The sequence below is a fragment of the Bufo bufo genome, chromosome 8 (genome assembly GCF_905171765.1).
Source record: "Bufo bufo chromosome 8, aBufBuf1.1, whole genome shotgun sequence".
Classification (NCBI taxonomy): domain Eukaryota; kingdom Metazoa; phylum Chordata; class Amphibia; order Anura; family Bufonidae; genus Bufo; species Bufo bufo.
Genome location: NC_053396.1, coordinates 17,307,416 through 17,324,980, shown reverse-complemented (window position 1 = coordinate 17,324,980; position 17,565 = coordinate 17,307,416). Strand labels below are relative to the sequence as shown.

Below are 17,565 nucleotides of genomic sequence, written 5' to 3'. Positions count from 1 at the left end.
TCATGTATGGTCTTGGTTAGTTCCTCATAGATGATTTTGGTCTTTGTATTCCGCTTTATAGCGGCCTCTCGGATCTCCGCCATCAGGGAGGACCATTTGAAAGATGGTTGGAAAAAGTCCCTCCACGAGCCATAGCAGGGCTCGGGTTCTTTCTCCCTTGGGCGGCAGGCGGGTTGCTCCGGTCCCGGAGAGTAGGCCGGTGGAGCCTCTTCTGGCTCTACACCGATATCAGTCATCTTTGCAATTTCAGGTGCGGACGCTGCAGTAACACTCTGCTCACTATCCAACATGCTCGATCCTTCTGAGGAGAGCGATAGGGTCGCGTCAATTAGAGTAGCCAGCTCCTCCCATTGCACTGGGGAGCCGCCCCCCAGGTATTCCAGTATATGGAAGGCGGTGTCCATGCTGGCAGACATGCAAATGTCCAGATAAGCCGTGGCGCCTGCCCTTGACCTTCTTCCCGCTTTTTCCTCAGAAAGGCGCCAGTTTTTCCCGCCTTTTCGGGATGAAGGTGACGCAGCAGTAAATTCAGCCAGCTCAGCGGCCATCTTTAGCAAAACGCTGTCCATTCACTGACAGCAAGCAGGATCGCAAAAAGTCCACAAAACCACACTCTAATGCGGCGATTTTCTTCCTCTGTATAGCGCAACACTGCACAGCGCTTTTTAGAGGTTTTTGGTACACTTTGGGTACGTTTTTCAGTCCACAAAGTCCACTTGAATAAAACAGGAAAATTGTCACTTTGGTCACAGGGCAACTGTATAAGGCACAAAGTTCACGCTTCTTGCACTAGAAAGCGTGCGTATCCTGTTCGTGACGCCAAAAGAGAGGTGCAGCGTACTCAAGTTGTGTGTAGTAGGTGTTTCTGGGTGATGTAGTGCAATATACACTAACCTGGTACAGCTGACTCTCTGCAAGGGCAGGTATAGGTAAAGATAGTTTGTGACGCCAGTGCCAAGTAAACAGTGGCACGCCGTTTGCGGATGCAGGAATAAATCGAGGAAACGTGGTCTTAAAACAGAACTCCAACTTTAGTAGTTTTGCAAGCAGAGACAATATTGGAAATGCAGTTCCTAAGCATACAGTCGATTTTGCAATTCGGTCGATGCAGGCAATTCAGTTATAGCAGGGTAATTACAGAGTGTTGAACACAGGACTTGCAGCACAGGAGCTTGCACTCTAATTCTGTCTGATCCTGGAATACAGCAATTCTTCACCAAGGCCCATTAACCTAATTCTGGCTTTATATCCTTGGCTATGGCTTTTATAAGTACCTCCTCTGTCTTTCTGAGTACCTCTTGCTTTCCTGATCTTTGCCTCTGTCTCTCTCAGCTTCTGGACACTTCCTCAGGTTCTTGATCTAACATATTCCTGTTTCTGCATATGGGAATTCAGGAGGGAATCTTCTCCTGGACAGCAGGCTTCAGGCCTGGACTTGTCTCAGACATTGTCTAATCTCCAACTGTAGATTACAGACACTAGACTCCGTCTCCCTTGCACTTCCCTGACTGGGCCTTATATAAACTAGGGCTCCCTAGCTCCCTCTATTGACTAGAAGCTGGAATGACACCCCTAGCCGGCCTGTACATGCAAGTTTCAGTAACAGGAAAACACATACATTACATGACATTTTATAAAACTGACATATAACAACTTTCCCATAATTAGGAGGGATGACAGCACACCAAGTGACACTTTGGTAGTGACGGGTATTACAGTTCCCGTACACTACAACTGTATATAAGGAGAGCAGTCAGAGCCCCTAGTGTTCTGCAGTTAGGGATCAGTGCTTGGCAGAGTCTCATGTTCTAATCTGCATGAGTGACCAGAAGAAGACTCTGAGATGGGGACGCTGAGCCACAGACCATGGGTCACCAGCCCTGAGACCAAGGAGCCAACCAGACTACAGAGCCACAGAGCCTGGATCACCAGCCTTCTGAGAGAGAGAGAGAGGGACAGCTAGCTCAGTCCTTTCCTCAGCATCAAACCCTTCTAATGCCCAGGAGGACACTGGAGAAGCCAGCCCAGTGCCTCGCCTGTATGGTTTTGTACCTGAATTCCTCCAGTAAAGAAGCACCCTGACTCATTGCAGACCCTGACTCTCTGGACTTATTTCCCTTTGGGGTGCACCACACCTTACCATCCACTCAGGGGAGCAGCAACACGTGGTGACACCTCAACGGTATCTGGGGGACCCAGCGTATTTTTTTGGACACCCCAAATTTGGCCACTGCATATATACAGTATAAATAATATCATTATTAACCCGTAGGATACCAGCGCCGTACATGTAAACAGAGTTACAAATCCCAGCGCCGTACAGCTACGGCGCTCTGATTGGGCGGGCGCAGGAGCTGCACCTGCCCGATCAGCTGCAGGGGTGCGGCAGTCACTGATAGCCGGACCCCTGCTGTATGCGCCAGCATCGGTGAAAACACAGGGCTTCAGACGGGTGCGGGGTGTCCATCGGGTCCCCGCACTGATGTCACATGAACCCGATGGCTTGGACGGCAGCCCGATGCCTTCCTTAGGCATCATGGCTGCCATCCCTGTGAGCCTGTGAGATTTAGCCCCCTGGATCTCACAGGCAGGAAGGCTGTAAGTGTATTACAGTGTGTAATACACTTACAGCCAATGCATTACAATACAGAAGTATTGTAATGCATTGTAAAGGGGATCGGACCCCCAAAAGTTGAAAATAAACGTAAAAAAAGAAGTAATAAAAAGAAAGTTTTACAAAAATATTTTTAAAAGTTTCAAGTAAAAAAAACAACTTCCTTTTCCCAAAAGAAAGTAAAAAAAAAAAAAAAGGTTAAAAAAAGGGAAAAGGGGGAAAAAGTAGCCGTATCGACCGACTCTATAAAAATACCTACCTAAGACAATCGGCCAAAAATTTTTAAAAAATATTGCTCTCAGAAAATGGCAACACAAAAACAAGATTTTATTCTGTTCAAAAAGGCTTTCACTGTATAAAACCTAACAAAAATAAAAATGATAACCATATTAGGTATTGCCGCATCCGTAACAACCTGCTCTATAAAAATATCATATTATATGCCCCCTCGGGTGAATGCTGTAAAAAAAAAATAGCAAGCGATCAAAAAGTCTTATGTACCCCAAAATGGTACCAATGGAAACATCACCTCATCCCGCAAAAAATGAGCCCCCACATAAGACAATCACTTAAAAAATATAAACCAATGGCACCCGTAAACCAATCCATCAAAATCTGCGCTGCAAAAGCCATATGGCGCTCCTTCCCTCCTGAGTCCTGCCATGTGCCCCCACAGCAGTTTACCACCACATATGGGGTGTTGCCGTATTCAGGAGAAAATGGGTAACAAATTATTGGGTGCTTTTTCTCCTGTTACCCCTTGTGAAAATGAAAAATTTGGGCTAAAGTCAAATTTTCTTAGAAGAAATTAAACTTTTCATTCGGCCAAGTGTTTCCAAATTCTGTAAAACACTTAGGGGTCAAAGTGCTCAGTACCCCCCCTTAATATATTCTTTAAGGGGTGTAGTTTTCAAAATAGGGTCACTTTTTGAGGGTTTCCACTGTAGGGGAACGTCAGGGTCTCTTCAAATACAAAATGGTGCATAAAAAACATTTTAGCAAAATCTGCCTCCAAAATCCATATGGCGCTCCTTTCCTTCTGACCACTGCCACGTGCCCATAGTGCAGTTTACCGCCACATATAGGGTATTTCTGTAAACTGCAGAATCAGAGTAATGTATATTGAGGTTTATTTTGCTGTTAACCCTTGCTGTGTTGCAAGAAAAAAATTGATCAACATAAAAAATTTACCAAAAAAGTTAAATTTTGAAATTTCACCTCCATTTTCCTTGTCGAACACCTCAAGGGTTAACAAAGTTTGAAACATCAGTTTTGAATAAGTTGAGGGGTGTAGTTTCTAAAATGGGGTCATTTATGAGTGGTTTCTATTACATATGCCCCTCAAAATCACTTTATAACTGAATTCGTGCTTTAAAAAATGGTTTTGGAAATTTAGTTGAAAATTTGAAAAATGGCTTCTAACGTCCTAAAAAAATAAAATGACATTTACAAAATGATGCCAACATAAAGCAGCCATATGGGGAATGTTGACTGATAACAATTTTTTAGTTGGAATTACTATCTGTTTTAAAAGTAGAAAAATTTTTAGTTAGAAAATTCTGGGTTTTTTTCTTTCTAATTTTTGGTAAATTTTGGATTATTTTATTAATAAAGGTAAAATATTTTGACTCCAATTTACCACTGTCATGAAGTACAATCTCAGAATGGCTTGGATAAGTAAAAGCATTCCAAAGTGACACGTCAGCTTTGCAAAAATCTGCCTGGAATTTAAGGTGAAAAGTGCCTCTGTACTGAAGGGGTTAAAGGGAACCTGTCACCGGGATTTTGTGTATAGAGCTGAGGACATGGGTTGCTAGATGGCCGCTAGCACATCCACAATACCCAGTCCCCATAGCTCTGTGTGCTTTTATTGTGTAAAAACACAGATTTGATACATATGCAACATAACCTGAGATGAGTCTTGTACTTGAGATGATTCAGGGACAGGACACATCTCAGGTTAATTTGCATATGTATCAAATCTGTGTTTTTACACAATAAAAGCACACAGAGCTATGGGGACTGGGTATTGCGGATGCGCTAGCGGCCATCTAGCAACCCATTTCCTCAGCTCTATACACAAAATCCCGGTGACAGGTTCCCTTTAAATATTTTATTTATTTATTTATTATTATTATTATTATTATTATTATTATTATTATCTCAAATGCAAAGGAAAATAGAGTGTTGTCCACAGTAACCACTCGGATCTCCATTATCTGATTGGTGGCTATGGACTGTTCTCTTCCCATTGCACACATTTATATAAATGCAGGATTGGCATCGGGGCATATAGCTGGAACCTGGCATCTAGAACACCCTGCTCCCTCTCCCCACCCACCAATATATTAGGACAGCACATTCCTCTGTGATGTGGTCATTGTTACATGCCTGTAGGATATGTGATATCCATGATATGTTCATGTGACGCAGAGAGCTGGTTTACAAGTGCAGAACACATCGGACACTGCTGTCAGATATCGCACATACCAAGCTGGATGATGGCATGGTTACGTCCATGCATGTGGGCGCTCCACCCTGACACTCCTACGATTTTCAGCGTCTGGGCAGGCCGTAAGATCGTTTCACCTTAGATCATTATTTCATTTGTTGTCTTCCTGAAAATGGGTCTACAGGTGTCGTCGTTCCTGGTGTGGAGGTACTGGTGACCTCCGGCAGTCCAGCTGTTGTGAAACCACAACCCCCAGCATGCTCCATTCACTTCTGAGAACAGCTGAGCAAATATGCATGCTGAGAGTTGTAGTTTCACATCATGATACTGACCCCTGCCTTATGGCTACGACGGGGAATGTAAACTTCTACTGGACCCTCACCTGTTAGTCAGAGCGTGGAGCCGGTCACTTCTTGCTCTGGAGGACCCAGAACTTTGGGGAGGAGGAGTTGAGCAGATTGACATATAGTTTTATGGGAACAGATTTGAAATGTATTACTTTCTTTTCCATGCTTTTTCTATGCTTAGGAGTCCAGTAGGCGGAGCTAATTGGTGACGGATCTGTATATACTTATACTCGGGACCGCCCACTGGACTCCTAAGCATCGAAATAGCAAAAAAATGAGTAAAATACAAGTTATACAGAATCTTTTCCCACAAAACTATATATTGATCTGCTCAGCTCCTCCTGCTCTATCACATGGTGCTGTCAGATTGCACTGCATTTTGTGATGACGGGTGCCCTTTAAGAGAAAGCTGGACTGCACCCATCCTCCTACGCTAATGCATAGCTTGACAGATGTACCTTTCAGGACTGAGTCCAGAGCTGTAGTGGCGGGCATATTGATTATAGACACCCAGCTTTCCCAGTAACAGATATGACAAGTAAGAAATAACTGAATATAAGAAACACTTTTTTTTATTTTTAGGATTATTTTTAACACTTTACTCTCTTTTTTTTTTTTTTTTTCCTGTGACTGTTTAGATGTTACGACGCATTGACACTCAACTTTATTTATAGTAATGCAAACCGTTTTGTCCCACTGCAGGACGTAGAAAGCTGTCCCTTTAAATTCCCTGTTGCCATGGAGGGTGAGGTCAGAGAAAGTCCATGTGAGTTGGAATCACTTCCTGCTGCTGCTGTTTGTATCTGTGAGTCTGAAGACCAGGGAGCGAGACAGAGCTTGTCTGGGTGCCTAGCAGAGGCCTGGCCATCCCTGCCCATCCGAAACCTGGCGGATATCCTCCTCAATGGGCACGTTGGCAGGTACGTCCCCGTCATTATCAGCAGTTTTGCAGACGCCTTGCTGTTGGCACGGCAGGAGTTTGCTAAAAGAATGCTTGAAGTTGCTGTGGTCGTGTTGTCGCTGTGCTGCAGAGCTTGCAATTCAGTGCAGTCGGCAAATTATTAATTTTTTATTTTTTGCAAAAAGTCAATTGTAAATCTTAAGAAGACTGCATCCGGTGTCTCCGCCGCGTTGTACGGTTGTAACGTCTCATTTCATCATGTGCCAGCGCTCGTGGGGTTGGCAGATCACCAGCATCACCTGACGCATACAATAAACTACTACTTTCTGCAAGAGCCACCTTAACCCCTTGTGTGTCAGGGTAGCGTTTGCTCCTATTCCGCCGGCGTGGAAGTGACCGTCACGATTACATCACTTGGGTTGATAATTATTATTATATTTTTTTTTTGCAAAACCCAATTCGCTTGCATGGAGGTACCCTGTGTGTACCTATATTTCAGAGCGGAGAATTTACCGACTTTGCACTCCCAAACTGTGCAGGAACGCCCAGTTGAGGGCAGGGTTTACATAAGCCACGCCCATTTTATGTCCAGGACAGTCTGAATTTGCAGGGACTGTCTCTGAAAATTACTGTCTGTCCCTGCGAAGCCAGGACTGTTGGCGACTATGACAATGGCAGCTGATGGAGCGCGCTATGCTAGAAATTGGAGGCATACGGAGGTGCAGCAGGGCCCCACAGACTTCTATGGGCAACATATTACAGTTCCATATACAGAACCATTAAACAGCGGTGGACATGAGCCCTAAAATCGGCAGTAGGGCTCATTTGTGATCTAAGACTGGTTCAGAAGAATCACAGGGGGTCAGGGCCTTGTGTCTATAATATCCAGCTGTATTACAGTCTTAAAGGGATTTAGTAAGTGGCATTTATTATGTACAGAAAGTTAATACAAAGCACTTACTTATTGTTATTATACATATTGCTTCCTTTCGTGGCTGGATTTATTTTTCCATCACATTATACACGGCTCGTTTCAATGGTTACAGACCACCCTGCAATCCATCAGTGGTGGTCGTGCTACAGGGAAAAAACCTATGCGCTCTCCCAAGGTCCCACCCAGCAGAGAGGCCAGCGCTTTATTCCTATATTGTGCAAGCGCTACCACTGCTGCGGGATTGTAGAGTGGTCATAACCATGGAAACGAGCAGTGTATAATGTGATGGAAAAATGGATTAAAAGCCAGCAAAGGACAATACATTAGTAAGTGCCTCGTCTACATGATAAATGCCATTTTGCTGAAGTGAAACAACCCCTTTAAAGAAGCTCTCCGCTGTGGACAATCCCTATTTGTAACAAGGGTCTCTTGACAATACGCTGATCACAAAGCGTTCCTCTGCTGAGACCTCCAGGAATTATCTGTAATTTGATGGGAAACCTGGCAGTAAGTGTTCAAATGCCCTGCAGCGCCCCCAGAGGGGGAATGAAGCAGTACACAGTTCTCATTCAAGTCAATGGGGCAGACTGGTCTAAGATTTAGACAATGAAAACCTTGACTGTCAGACTAGACTGCCTAGAAATGCGCTAGATTGCTGATGCTGGGTGATAAATCTGGGTCCATTTACACGTCCGCAAGTGTTTTGCAGATCCGCAAAACATGAATACCGGTCGCGTGCTTTCTGCATTTTGCGGATCGCACATGGCTGGCCTTGTGATACAGATGCCTATTTTTGCCCCGATTTGAAGAAGAATAGGACATGCATTATCTTTTTTTTTTTTGCAGGGCCGCGGAACAAAAATACGGATGCAGATAGCACACTATCTGCATCTTTTGTGGCCCCATTAAAATGAATTTTCAGTTTTGCGGAACGGATGCGGACCCTGAACTACGGACGTCTGAATAGACCCTTAGAATGTCTAGTATTGATTGGGTCCCCCGCAGCCGATCCACTTTGACACCGCCGCAGCCAATTTCTGGCCGTAGCTGTGACCTACTCCACTAGGGTCACATGGCTAATTGACGTGACCTAAGGGGTCAGATCACCACTGGGGTCAGCAATAGGCTGCAGCAGTGTCGAAGAAGATATTGACAGCAGGGGACCAAAGCAAGGCAGCTGGAGCCGGGAGCAGGTAAGTACTTCCCTATGCAGGTCTCCCCTTTAAAGGGGCTTTCCTGCTAGAGATATTTATGGCATAAATATCTGATCCTGTCCATTAATCCTATAAATGTCTCTGGCTGGAAAACCCCTTTAAAGTATGCACAGTATAATGTGACTGCTTCAACTACTGTAAAGGCCTTCATACATGTCCTACACACCCAGGAGTGTAATTATAGGGAAATCTGGTATGGCATGTGCTCCGGGTGCTAGGGCCCTCTGGATGGGGACATATGGGGCTCACTCTCTTTTAGGCCCTGCTGAACTTAATGTCCTTTATTTTTTTACTACCAGCCGTTACTCTTGCATATTTGAGAAGGGAATCATACAGGAAAAAATAGGTGAGTGTCTGACCACAGAGAGAGCTTTGCATTCATAGTTGCGACACCAAATCATGGCTGGGTGGTTTGTGGTTTCCTTGGTAAGAAAAAAAAAGGTGACAAAGAATTCTGCTCTAAAGCAAGGAAAAATGCAAAAATGAAGATTTTAAATATACGGTTTTATGGTGTGTGTTGTCAGTTATGTAAATGTATGGTATTAGCATCAAAGGCCCAAAGCCATGACTACCTCATCATGGGGCCCATGGACAGGGACCTCAGTTCCTCCTCATGAAAGTTTGAAGGTATGCAAATGATATACTGAAGAAGCTGAGCACCAAGCACCTCTTTGTGTGGCTACTTGTCCTTTTGGGGCCCCATCATTGCTACGAATCGCTTATCTTTAAAACCTTCTAATTTGAAGTACGGAGAATCTCCGTGGACTGCAATAGTCAACGGTAGTCTATGGTGTACTATAAGCGATCAAACGATCACGATGATGTAAAGAACTAAGACTCCCCTCTCCACCTTTTACATCTGGCACACCTTGGGGGACAACCTTAAATGGGTAGACTTCTTAACCTCAAGACAGTCAATGATGACACCAGGAGATATATAAATAAAGTTCTTTTTGGGTGAGAGGAACTGGAACCCATCTATTAGAAGTTTGTACGCTATATCGAAGACTTTGGGTGGTCAGCTCTTCCGTAACGATAAATTTCTACACCACCTCCACCCCACATTTCCAAGTGGTTTGAGGAGCTACCACAGGCTACACATTCTTCACTCTTGAACGCTTCTTTTCCAATGAATATTTCCCCTCTGTGTGAATTGCGGAAATGAAAACTAAATAAATAAAGACATTGCAAATTATGCATCGGCCTTCTACTACCCCACAGAGATACAGGATGATTGTCTAAGAGACAAGCCCCAGAGAGAAATCTATATCATAGTTCCATTTATTCAAGCCTTTTGGAACCAAATTATTTTCTTTTACCCACACCCTTTTAACTACCTTTACCCCACCCAACCTTCGTTGGGCCACATTTGGTTGTATTGACCCAGAAAGTCCGGTTTGTCATAGACTTTGGGGGCAAGACAATCTTTCAGACTTCTTTCTCCTCCACCATTTAAACTTTTTAGAGAAGGTATCTTAAGTTATGTGTATATAGATTGGGTGAATTTGGTTCTTTGAAGCATGGAAACGTTCTGCCAAGTCTTAGTCGTACAGAGTGGCTGTTTTCAGTGGACATCTTGGTTTTTGGCGAAGACCCAATTCCTAACGTGTAACCTTTTTTGGGATCCCGTTCACCAGTGTGATTGCCCTGATGGATTTGGTCCTGAGCACCTCTGTACTGAATTTCGGGACATACAGTTGTTTGATTATTGTTTTAGTTTAGTTTTTTTTGTTAGCTTAGACTAATGATATCTCCCAGAACAGGGTTGGCACCTTCATATTATTATCATTATTTTGTTCTTCATTGTGTAGACTCAGGAATACGTTGGGTGTTGACTTTGTTTTCTCTTTGAAAAAAAACCTAGGGGCTGTTTTCTTATTTTATTTGTTTGAAAAGATCAACAAAAATAATTAAAAATAGTTTTTAAAATATAGAAAAAAAAATATGAACATGTAGAACAAGTCCAAATCACTCCCCTCGCAATTTTACAAATAAGAAAAAATTAAACATCGTTGGTTTCACTACATCCAGAAATGTACATTATGTTAAAACCTAGAAATGTTTTTCCTGCACGCTGAACACCGTTACGATATCAAAATGCTCAAATTGCCCTTTTTTGGTCATCTTGCCTCCGTTTTATCAAAAATGTAATAAATGTTGATCAAAAAGCTTGCGTACTCCAAGAAGGTACCAATAAAACTACAGCTTGCCCAGCAAAAAACAGAATGTCAGAGTATAGCAACACAAAACATTATATTTCAAAGTTATTAAGTAGTAAAGCATAATAAAAACTACCGGTGTGTGTGTGTGTGTGTATATATAAATTTGGCATCACTGTAATCGTGTTGTGATGTGGGCTTCTCAAAGAGCTGATCATGGGGGTGCCGGGAGTAGAACCCCCAACAGTCTCATGAGGGTAGGTCATCAATATGTAACTCCTGTAGAACCACTTTATGGCTGGTTGACTTTGGCCCGCAACACACGTGATGCTACATCGCTACTAGAGAAAATGAATGGAGTCACATTTTGACCAGCAAGTTACCACAACTTGACAGTTGTGAAGAATCATGCATAGCCCCAATACAAGATCATCCACATGGCAGTTGCCTCACCAAGCTGAAGAGGGGTCAGGTGCTCGTGTTCTTAGCACAGGTGTAGGCCCAGAAGTGGGACCTGCTTTTATCAGACACTCGCACATATCCGCAGTAGGGAATTCCCCTTTAATCTTAAAGGGACTCTGTCACCACTTTCTAACCCCCCCTTTTAAAAGTATTGTTCTCTCCATGGCGCCCTTGTGATTACAAAGGTGTTGTTATAACATAAATTTGCCGTCTTGTTTTGATAAAAATACCTTTTATCTAACCTGTCAATCTTGTGGATAAGGTGCCCAGGGCGTTTCTGAAGCTGCCGCCTTTGGTGCCCAGCTCCTCCCCTGATCCTTTCAGCGCCGCCTGAATGTAAAGAAATCCGCCTCCGGCTCTCGCTCAGTGCCCCCTCCTCCTTTTCAAAGATCCCACGCGTGCGCACAGGCCTGTGCCTGATGCGCCCGTGCGGACATTTAGAATCAGCCTCATTGAGCGAAGTGCGCATGCGCGCACTTCGCTCAACCTCCTCATAAGACGAGCACAGGCCTGTGCGCACGCGCGGGATCTTTGAAAAGGAGGAGGGGGCACTGAGCGAGAGCCGGAGCCGGAGGCGGATTTCTTTACATTCAGGCGGCGCTGAAAGGATCAGGGGAGGAGCTGGGCACCAACGGCGGCGGCGGCAGGCGGCAGCTTCAGAAACGCCCTGGGCACCTTATCCACAAGATTGACAGGTTAGATAAAAGGTATTTTTATCAAAACGAGATGGCGAATTTATGTTATAACAACACCTTTGTAATCACAAGGGCGCCATGGAGAGAACAATACTTTTAAAAGGGGGGGTTAGAAAGTGGTGACAGAGTCCCTTTAATGATAGAACATTGTGTAGTTAGCTCCCTCTAGTTATGGCAGAAAACAACCAGAATTTTATAATTTTACTCATTTATTATAAAAGTTTTTATTATTTAACTCATTTATTATTTAACAGGAAAAACTAAAAGTCTGACTGCAATAAAGAGTAATGTCTTAATAAACGTTGGACCTAGAAATGAAATGTTGTGGTTTAAGATTTCTGTGGATGCACAATGGACTTTCACTTCTTGGAGAGCTTCTTCGGGCTGAGACCTAAGTCCAGAACTGTTCTGCAGACACTTTGGACCCAGCAGGTGCTGTTATTTTGGAGTCTGACAGTATTCTCACTAGTAAAGTGCTAATTTGTAAAGACACCAAGATTGAAAGTGACACCCCAACCAGCAAAGCCCATAGCAGTGTAGTTTGCTTCAGGTCAGCAGCATCCATACATTTGAACCCTTTATATTGGGCAGGTATATGATGTGATCTTCAGTCTGACCACCAGCCCAGAACATGTTCTCCTGTAGGTCAGTCTATCGATCCCTCCTCACCAAGCTCCACTCACTTTATTCCTCTGTATGTACTTTCATAAGGTGCTGCTGGAGATATGTCTGCCCTAAGACAGCAAGAAAACAGTCATCTAGTAGTGAGTCCATACAGTGATTAGTGGCGGTTATAAGACTCCCCTCAGTATATGTAAGCACTGTGTGCACAATTTCCAGTGTATCCTATGTGATGCGGCTTCAACCTGTCTCCCCTGCCTCCTGCTTGTAAGAGTTGACAAGTAGAAACTTATCACAAGCAGGAGGCAGGGGAGGCAGGCTGAAGCCGAAATCACATAATCTCCAAGGTGAGTTGGCCAACAGAAGTTCAAGGTCACTGATCTGTCCCTGGCTGACCTTAGGACTCTGAGCAGAGCAAGTGCGGTGCGAGGAGCCTGAGGCATGATGGGAACTGTAGACAGCATCAGGGAACCATATCGGAGGGGAAGAAGGAATCAAAGATGAAGACGGCACATAAATGGCATTACTAAAATAGGTGATATATATAATTATGATGCTCTATATAGGATTTTATTTTTTTGCCAGAGTGCTTCTTTAAGGCCAATCTCAGTCTTTCACCTCAAAAAACTAATGCTTTATTGGCACTGGCTAATACCCCTCTCCACTCAACAAGCAAAATTTTATATCTTTTATGCCCCCGGTTTACAATAAATGATTGGACATTTGGCCCGGCCTTCTTAGCAGGATAACTCTGAGTACAACATGTCGCCTTTAAATCATATTTGCTGTTCTTTAATATGCATTATTCAAACCTGCTTATCCCTGGGAAAAAAAAAAGTCTTCAGACAAGTACTTTATGTTCTCTGTGTAAAATGCTCTCCTTCGGATTGCTTTAAATGGAGACTCCATTACATGCTGACTCATTAATCTGCATACTGCTGGTGTGTTCCTTCCTTTTAAAAGGCATTTATGTTGTGTTGTGGGCAGCGATGTGCCCGTCTGCTTGCCAAGCGGGTATCTAGTGTATTGAGTAATTGATGATCTATCACATTGTTTTATCTTTTTGAAAGCTAAAATATTAAACAGCAGTGAAAGTTAGCGTCAGTAAACCAAACCAAAGCCTTTCTTAAGTTTGTTAGGGAGAAACTTCACTTGGGTTGCAACTTTTGTGCTTTCTGTGCCAGCTTTCTCTGGTGCATCCCTATCCTTCGATGCTGTGCTGACGTTTTGGATTATTTCGTGAGGAGGGTCATACATAAAATAGGATAACAGGAAACAGGGCCGTCTCCAGGTTCATGTGGGCCCTTGGGCGATAGTCTCAGTGGGCCCCCTTGTGGCATTTTGCACGGCGCTTACAGCAATGAAACTGCATGTATTATAGATAAAATACCTTACACAGAGCGGATATATGTGAATCAGTCCTTATGTACCTACTTTTATTTTATATCCAGTGTTTCGGTCTCACAGATATGTGCCCCCCTCACAGTAGATATGCCAAGATATGTGCCCCCCTCACAGTAGATATGCCAAGATATGTGCCCCCCTCACAGTAGATATACCAAGATATGTGCCCCCTTCATAGTAGATATCCCTAGATATGTGCCCTCTCACAGTTGATATGCCAAGATGTGCCCCCTTCACAGTGGATATGCCAAGATATGTGCCCTCTTACAGTGGATATGCCAACATATGTGCCCAGCGCCCCCTTCACAGTGGTTATGCCCAGATGTGCCCCCTTCACAGGAAGTGGGAAAAAAACTAATAATAAATCCTCCTGGCCTCAGTCACCTGGCTCCTCCTCTGATCTGCGCTCCCCATCAGCAGCAGCAGCAGGATACTGTGACACATGGCGCTGCTCTGTAGGAGGAGCAGAGGCTGCTCTCCCAGCCTGCCCCGCTCCTCCTCCTACACAGATCAGCAGGACGATGTGTGAGGACATCATGCTGCTGCTGCTGTGGAGCGCTGGCGGCTCAATGGTGGAGCGGGAAGCTAATAGTTCCCTGCTTCAGTGGCGTGCCTAGGGTGTTTGGCACCCGGGGCGGGTCCTTTCTCTGGCAATCCCCCCCCCCCCCCCTCCTCCCAATACTTAAAAAAAAAAAATTGTACCCTCTCAAAGTAGTATTGCCCTCATTGTACAACCTTCACAGTTGTTTTGTACATATGTGTGCCCCCTCACAGTAGTTATGCCCTCTCTGTGCCCCCTTCATAGTAATAATCCCCATTGTGCCCCCTTCACAGTAATAATGCCCACTGTTCCTTCTTCAAAGTAATAATGCCCATTGTTTCCCCTTAACAGTAATAATGCCCACTGTGCCCCCTTCATAGTAGTAGTGCCCATTGTGCCCGCTTAATAGTAGTAATGCCCTCTGTGCCCCCTCCATAGTAGAAATCCCTACTGTGCCCCTTCACATTAGTAATGGCCTCTGTGTCCCCTCCATGGTAGACATGCTTTCTGTGCCCCCTCCATAGTAATAAAGTCCTCTGTGCCCCCTCTGTATTAAAAAAAAACACCGTAACTACTCACCCTGTCCCGTTCCTGAAGCTCGCATACCTCTCTTCCCTGCAGACACAGATCGCTCTGCAGCACGGCGGAGCTTATGCAGATTTCCGGGCTGCAGGCTCCGCCTACACAGGCCGGCAGCGCGAACGGTGCCTGCAGGCTGAATGGTGAAGCAGGGAGAAGTCTTCCTGCTTCACCATTCAGAGCGCCTCCGGCCTGAAGGAGGGGAGGAGCCAGGGGAGCTCCCTGCGTCCCAGCAATGAGCGCTTCCATCTGTATTGATGGAAGCGCTCATTGCTTCTGTGTTCTGGCACCCCCTGAGAGCGGGCAGCTGGGGCGAACCTCCCCCCCCCCCCCTTAAACCGCCACGTCCCTGCTTCTAGTGCTTCACAATTATAATCAGCTGTGCAGTGGGCCCCCGCAGGAGTTGTGGGCCCCGGCACTTGCCCAGGTATGCCGGGTGCTGACGCCGGCCTTGACAGGAAAAACAGACCAAAATAAGAACTATAATAATCACCTCTATTTAGTAGCATCAATATATTTCTCAGCTTCAGGAAAGTTCGGGCAAAAGCCACCCACCTCATGTAGACTACTCTAAAGTTCCCCTCTTTAGATCATCTTAAACTGACTGCTAGTTGTTTTATAGTACTATTGCTGTATTATTTAGTCACAATATGGCACTATAACTCTATGACCATATGGTGTTGGCGGTATATCTGTGAAGGTTCTCAATCATCCAGATCATGGTATATCAGTGGCAATAAGTCAAAGCTACTGGACATTTTCCCCCCTTGAAAATGTTTTGCCAGTCATCCGACTAGCTTTCCCAATTTAAAAAAACTTGTACAAAGAATTTCCAGCATTAAATACTGAAGAATCATGCTTCAGTCAGCCTAATCCATGAAGCATGAGTCACCAGTATTTAATGCTAGAGATTCTTTTAACAGGTTATTCTAATTGAGAAAGCTAGTGGGATGACTACCGAAATGTCTTTTGTTTTTACTACTGATATGGCAGCAGTAGTTTTTTCCCTTTTTTTGGCACTGAAGGAAAAAAATATTTTGTAAGATATTATATATATATATATATTTGTGGTCATGGCTACGGCCAAGAGGTATCCGAAGAACCCTAGGGAGAGAAACAACAGGAACAACCTAACCCAGCTAGGCGTGTCTTAGCTGACCTGACTAAATGGCTTGTTGTGTGCCCTGAGCCACGATCGTGGGTAGGCCTATAAGTGGGCATACCCTGTGGAAATGAGAAGATAAGGGAGGGAGGGTGGGGCACCTGAGAACACACGCCTGGAAGTGAGGGTGTGGCTCGTATATGAAGAGCCTCCGCCCCTCCCACAAATGCAGGCTGACTAATCAGCCTTACCAACTTGTGGTCATGGCTACGGCCAAGAGGTATCCGAAGAACCCTAGGGAGAGAAACAACAGGAACAACCTAACCCAGCTAGGCGTGTCTTAGCTGACCTGACTAAATGGCTTGTTGTGTGCCCTGAGCCACGATCGTGGGTAGGCCTATAAGTGGGCAAAAACCAAGCCAAGTAGGGTAGAAAAGGAATTCGAATGGCATGTGCAAACTAATCCCCAAGCCAACTGCAAGGCGTCAGGGATCTAGAGCGAAAATTCGGGGTATACGAGGCAAGACCAGTAGGAGACCTACAACCCATCTTGTGGATGACAAGGCCAGAGACATGATTCTCAATATTGCGTATACTGCCCCAAAGCGGAATGGAGGACCGGGAATACGTTGTGAAATGGATCATGAAAACCAACTGAAACTTGTAAAGTTTGGCTCTAGTGCGAGTACTGGCAATGCCCTAGCCTCAGGAGATCGTGGGACCGCAACCTAACTGCCTAGACTATTTAGAAATGAGGGCCAAAAAGAAACCATGAAGATAGGAAGAGAATCCTTGAATAGTTCCCCAGACAACAGCTATCTGCTAGCCGTGGTCCGCGCGTTGTTCTACTGTGAGCCCGAGAATTATTTTGCGTTTGAGACGTGAAGACCGACCTACAATCTGAAACTTCTACCGTGAGGAAATGCTGGACCTTGTCCAAAATCCGATTTAACGTGGTTGTAGGGAGTCTGAGGTTAGTGCGGCAAGAAGCTACGAAGCCATAATATACAAGATTCTGTCTATGCCCTCCCATGAGTGAGGGAATGCAATGCAATGAAGCTACCGACAAAAATGAGTTCCTGGTCATGGTAAAAAGGCAAAGACTTTGCGCGGGGACCTGGTTGACAAGATATGATCGACTACGATCAGAGACTGAAATGTTAGAGGAAATTGCCCTACTTGTTCTTCATCTGGCAGGACCCGAACGAAAGCATGAACCATTAAAGAAAGACTAAATATCTGCGTAAGACATGACAATGATGCTGTAGGGCGAACCGGACCAGTTTGTGGTCAAAACATAAAGTGAGCAATCAACGTTGATTATTAGGAAATTAGGGAAGCAGGTATGTATGCGATACATAGGGGCCAAATCAGCCCAGATGCACAACCAACCAGGCAATCAGCCCAGCAGGACTGAAAAACAGTCATCGGGCCCCCGAAGCCATGGGGCCGAAGCTGTCATCGGGCCCCCGAAGCCATGGGGCCGAAGCTGTCATCGGGCCCCCGAAGCCATGGGGCCGAAGCTGTCATCGGGCCCCCG

General features: G+C 44.9%; 1 protein-coding gene across 3 annotated transcripts in view; it reads left to right on the top strand.

Moving 5' to 3' along the window:
* The first annotated feature begins 6,160 nt into the window (after positions 1-6,160).
* Positions 6,161-17,565, top strand: part of NACC2 (NACC family member 2) — a 119,638-nt gene continuing 108,233 nt past the window's right edge. For 2 of the 3 annotated variants that reach the window (XM_040404814.1, XM_040404812.1), the window contains exon 1: positions 6,161-6,333. The gene's annotated coding sequence lies outside the window, so the exon portion shown is untranslated. The remainder of the gene's footprint in view (positions 6,334-17,565) is intronic. The other variant, XM_040404810.1, reaches the window with a different exon arrangement.